Here is a 6,354-nt window from a genome sequence, read left to right as displayed (position 1 = left end):
ATGTTTTGAACTCCATTTTTTTTTTTTTTGCGGGTTTTATGTATTGTTTAAAATGCAATGGTTTGAGGATAAATCTAGTATGACCATGTTTGTCATGTCATTTTAATCTTTTAATGACCGGTTATACTACTTTCAAGTGCATAAATGCCAAAATGGGGAGAGTTTTTCTGAGTAAAATAAAAGTTATTTCAAAATGGGGAAGAGTTATTTTTCAAGCTAAGATTTATTTTAAATTGATCAAATACTCTTATACTTAGCTTAACTCTTTTTGCTTGTGCCAAAAGGGGGAGATAAATTTATAAGCAAAAAGTTAAACATCTGTTATACTCCCTGTTGGGCTAAATATTAAACATCGTTTGTACTCCCTGCTTGTTTAATAGTTTTAAATAAGATGAGAATCTAAGCCTTAATGCTAAATATAAATGCATAATTAATTTGAAATGTCTTTTTTTTGGATATGCCTATGCTATATTACTTATCTTTTAAGATTATGCATATTGTTAGGGGGAGCCTTTTTAGGTTACACCCATTTTGCTCTTATATGTTTGTCATCATTAAAAGGGGGGAGATTTTTGATTTTTTGAGTCCGATCCCTATTTTGATGCTGACAAAGCACTTGTACCTCATATGTGTATTTAGTGCATGAGCAATTTTATATATCAGCAAGCACACAAATGAGAGGTACAAATGAAGCCATGAGAATCCAAAAGTTTACACACACTTGGCGTATTCCATGGAAATGTGAAGGTCAAAAGGAAAATAAGACAAATGATTTTACTTGTAATGCATTTAGTTTATATTTTAATTTTTTATAATTCATATCATGCATGATGGGATGAATGCTCAAACAAAGACCATAGTATGACCTTGAGGAACTTAAATTTTCATGAAAAACCTTTCACTCAAAATGTCATACTCATATTTATAGGTTTGAAAGTTTTAAGGTCAAAATTTGGGCAAAATCTTAGGTTTTCAATGTTCTCTGTCGACCGACCCACACACGTTATAATCACCTCAATCGACTGAGCATAATCTTTTGGCATGTTCTTTTAAGCCTTGGTCGACCGGCTACTTTAGTTCTAGAATACCTCAGTCGACTGAACCTACGAAGGATTGGAAATCACCTATAGTCAGCTAATCGACTTGCTCCTCAAATGGCTGAGTCCCTAAATCAATTTGAATTTTTGCCATAGCTCAGTCGACCGACCTCTTGCGCTGTCAACCAAACCCACAAAAAATTCAAATTCTATTCGAGGTCAGTGGACAGGTGCATTGCTTAGTTGACTGATCCTCTCGAGCTGCCCAATATTTTCTGTGCTAAACATGCTGAATTTTTTGTTTAAACATTTCTAAAATGACAAGCATCTCCCCAACGGTCATAATTTTTGGGTGTTCTATATATGGCCCATTCCAAAGCATGATTAAGCATTAGATTAGCCTAGAAATTCTCTTAAAACATTTTGTGCTATTTTTTACACTCCCACATACACAAGATTTTACTTATTCTCTTTCGCATATTTCTTTGTAAAATCTTCTTAGAAAGTGAGCATTGAGTTCATCTTCTTCCTTTGCAAATTTATTGCAACTTGAAGTTAGATTGAATACTCAATATTGTGGGCATTATACATTTCATTTCTAAGCTTATACTCTCTCATTCATTCATATTTGATAATCATTTTAAAAGAGTGAGCTTGTGTTTTTGCCATACTATTTCGTTGATAAATATTGTTGGGAAAAATCTCTGCAGCTTATGAATTTTTGCACACTCATTGCAAGATTCAAAAGCTAGTCTTTGTGCATATTGGAAAATATATTTAAAGCTAATCATCTTTATCTCCTACATCTCATCGTTGAAAAATATATTTTAGAGATATTACTTGTGTTTTGCAAAAGATCTTTGATATACGCTTAACAAATATTATATATTTAAAACAAAGATTACATTCACTATCATCTCTTACATTAAATCATAAATATATTTTTGAGATATTTCATATAAACTTTATTGAGCCTAAACTCCTATCATACTAGAGTGCATTGCGTTTATTATTGTACACATCTATTTATGGGAGAAGCATATTATTTGTAAAAAAAATCATTTTATTATCTTTGTATTTTAGGGATGGCCTGAAGAGGAATACACCGTCCGACAAGGTGTACCAGTTTGGCTCTAGGCTGGTTAGGTGAGCTGAGGAGACTTTGCCTTATAAGGAGATTTTGTTGTGGCTCAGCACCGTAGTTGAGCTAAGGAGACTCCGCCCCGTAAGGAGAACTGGTAGTGGCTCAGCCTTGTAATTAAGCTAAGGACTCTACCTCGTAAGGATAACTGGTTGTGGCTTAACCCCATAATTAAGCTAAGGAGACTCCGTTTCATAAGGAGTATTGTAAACAACGTCGCTCTGCTTGGTTAAGTGCATATACAGTGGAATCCTGAAGATGGCAGGGATGTAGGAAGGATTGGCCAAACCTTGATAGAAAATTATGTGTTATTCTCTTCCTACACTCTTTACATTTTTGTACGTGCATGTTTATAATTACTTGTGATATTATTGCATATGTGCTTGAATAGTGATCTGTGAATTGATGAAGAATATACTAAAAATTTTATTCAAGTTTAATTTACTACACACTTATATATCTGCTTGAGTTGTGTTCAATTAGACTGACCTTCGGTTGTGTAATACTGGTTGCTATTCTAATTTGACTTAGGAATTTTTAAAATATCCAATTCACTCCCCCTTTTGAGAATACACCATTTATATCACATCTTCCTTTCCATTATTATAATTCTCTACCTTCTTCGAGTCGTTTCATCCTCATCCGACTTACTTTGACAATGCCTCGCCGATTAGAGTCATAGGCTTCGTGGAAGCAACCCCAATCGTCATAAGTTGGTGCCCAGTAGAAGAGAGTCAGTGATCGGCTGAGAGATGAGTCAACATCCAAATCCGCGCACACTTCACTTGCACCAGTGACGATGAGGGGTTATGCGGCCTAAAGAGAGCAACCACAGACTCCGAAGGGACGAGAGCACTGAGGATTACCCTCGTGGATTTTGATTTCTGGCCAATGTATATGTTTCAGCTGTACAAGACGTAAACTCACCCCTGAAGGAAATGTTGTGTAGAGGTCCTCGAGCGGAGGAAGATGGACCACTATATAACCCCACCCACCACCAAATATCATCCAGTCTTGGTCCAGGAGTTCTAGAAGAACCTACAGCATGATCCTGATATAAGCATTTGGACTACTGCAGTGTATGGCATAGGGTTCAATCTGACTCTAGCATTGATTGAGATGGCATGGTCCCACAAGGAGTCAGATGATACACCATGGGAGGCCCTCAACTCTTAAGATGTCCACCACATCATCAGCTGGACGTTTTATGGCTGATACTACTGAAATTTAGATAGCTTCCCAATAGGGGGGGGGTGAATTGGATTTTTAAAATTATTTTATTTTTAATACTTTGTTTTATATCAACAATCACAACAAGTAAACATAAACTCAAGTCAACCACAACCAATCAACAAAAATAATCAATATCTTAATCTTTGTATCAATAGCCCTGTATGAAAGTGTAAAGCACGCTGAATTCATATAAGCCCTGTGTTATTCCACAACCACACTTCTTCTTTGTGTTTAGTTTTTAAACAAACTTTCAGATTAATAAGTTTAGGATGATCAACTAATGTAGTCCCTTTCGGTTTCCGCAACAATGCTGATTAAGCCAAAACGAATTATCTTCTGGTCTATTTAACAACCATACACTCAGAATTTGACAATTTAAAGCATCCACGTAGGTTGTAAGTATTGTTGAAAAATAAAGAGTAAGGAAGAAGAGAGAGACACAAGGTTTTACGAGGTTCGGCTTATACCTAGCCTACGTCCTCACCTTTGGCAAACCACCAAAGGGTTCACTAGTTCAGTTCCGTTGACAGGTGGAACAATATTGATTACAATCACTCCTTCCTTTAGGCTAGAGCCTGCCTCTCCAAACGATATTCCCTCATTTGGTCCAACGATTCTACAACCTTGAATCGTCTATAAACAAGGACCAAGATAGATAAAAGTTTGTGTACAAAAGATACTCTCACAGCAGAGTAGGTTAGTACAACATTCAACACAAGAATACTTCAAAGTAAATCAAATATAAAAGGATTGAAGCTCAATATTGAATTTAGGTCACCAAATATCTTCCAAGTATTGAAAGATTCAGAGAACTTTGATTGCTAGAAATTTCTTGGAATAAAAATCTTTGAAGTTTGGGGCTATTTATAGAAGTTTAAAAGTAATTCCTTGCCCCCTAAGTTTACTTGGAGTAATCCCCAAGTTTTTCAAAAGAGTAGTGCCCAAGAAATTCATTTAAAAAATCTTCCCGTTGGAGTATTTTAAACAAATGTTCAAGTGGCAGTCGCCTACCACGACCTGGCAGTCGCCTACCATAGAAGAATTTTAAAACACGGAACACTGGCAGTCGCCTGTCAGAACCCAAGCAGTCGCCTGGCATGACCACCTAGGTACCTGGCCGTGCTCAGGCAGTCGCCTGACACCCTACTGCCTCTTTGAAAATTCTTCATTTAATTTGGGTAGTCGCTTGCCACATGGAGTAGTCGCCTGGCCCTTCTGTTTTAAAAAAACTTTTCTTCTTTAAACCCTTCTTTTCTTTGATTTGAAAAAAAATACTTTAGGGTTTTTCTAAAAATGCATTTATAAGTTTCTTTTGATTTATGAGAGCTTCAATTTAGTTTATATTTGTAATTTACTTGAAGTACTTACATACAATCATCCTTAAAACTGTATTCCTTTGATCTTCAAGTAAGTCCTTGTTCTTTTATCATCTTTGAGCTTCTGATCATCTTTCTTTCTTGATTTTTTGAATAGTATTTTCTCCATAAACTTTATCATCCTTTTGAGCTTTGAACTCTCTCTAAGCTTTGTCGCTATCTTTAAGTTTTGCCTTCTTCTTAAAAAACTTTCACTTGAAATAAACCATATTAAACATATCATGATTTGTTATCATCAAAATAAGAATTGTAAGCCTTGTTAGGTCAACAATCTCTCCCTTTTTGATGATGACAAATCAAGAGCAAGAAAAAAATATGAAATAATGCTCATGGCTCCCCCTTTCAACAAGCATGATATACAAAACATATTTATACAAACTATGTCACTTGCAAAATGAATTCATACCCATATATATATATTTATATTCTTACAAGCAATGAATTAATACAAGGTATTCCATACATATTCATATTATTACAAGCCCCTAGCATATTTCATTTTTGCATATCCTTCTTTCAAACACTCTCCCCCTTTGGACATCAATCAAAAAAGAAAAGAGAGCGATAAAAAAACAACCTAGTGAAGTGCTGTAGAACATAGTACTTGTAGATCTTACAAACACAAAAGAAATACTATCTAATGAAGTACTCAGAAATAGTAATACATATACGAAAGTGTTAAATAGCACATAGATGAAATACATCAATCAGAGGCTTCCATAGACCCACTTTCATCTTCCTCCTCTTCTTGTTCACCAGATTTTTCAACAGATTCATCATCACTTGATGGAGCAGAGCTGATATCCATATGAGTTTTGCCCTTGGAAGAACTAGCCAAATGTTTCTCAATTTTATCAACATGTTGAACAAGATTGGAACAATGAGTTTCCACAATGGAAACCTTCTCCTGAAGTGTACCAAGTCTAGATTGCATTCCATCATTGAAGGTCATATAGTGATTGTAAAATGGAATGAACCAAGAAGGAGTTTCTGGGTCAAGCTGTACTGAAGGGGCCGACCTGGAAGGCTGAGAAGGTGGTGTAGAAGAGAGATGTCCCTTATGAAACCACCCTTGAGGAGATTGCTTATATCCCATACGCTTAAGAATAGTATCAGAAAAGATATCATAACGGGTTTTGCTAATGAAGTTAAATGATGGTGTGAGAACATTGAAATGGGCAAATACCATATTTAACATCCCAACATATGGTAGAATGACACGAAGGGCATCAACTTTCATAATGATCCATTGTAGAAGTAAACTTGGAAGATCCAGCTTTTTTTCCTTTAAGAATACAACACATAACGAAACAATCTAAGAAGGAAATATGATCATGAGAACCGAAACATGGTAGGATATTATATGTAATAAGTTTGTGCAAGATTAAAGCTTGGATATTGAGCTGTTTATAAAGAGGTGGATGCCCAAAGGAGATAGGTGTATCAGTTATGACTAGGGGTAAAAACTCCTCTGGAGTAAATCCTTGGGTCATTATCCATTTTTTCTCAGCTATGTGAACCTCAAAATCTCCTGGCTTGACTTGAAGAATTTTGCCCAAAGATATGG

This window comes from Malania oleifera, unplaced genomic scaffold (assembly GCF_029873635.1).
Source record: "Malania oleifera isolate guangnan ecotype guangnan unplaced genomic scaffold, ASM2987363v1 ctg387, whole genome shotgun sequence".
Taxonomy (NCBI): Eukaryota; Viridiplantae; Streptophyta; class Magnoliopsida; order Santalales; family Ximeniaceae; genus Malania; species Malania oleifera.
This window is presented reverse-complemented; position numbering follows the sequence as displayed.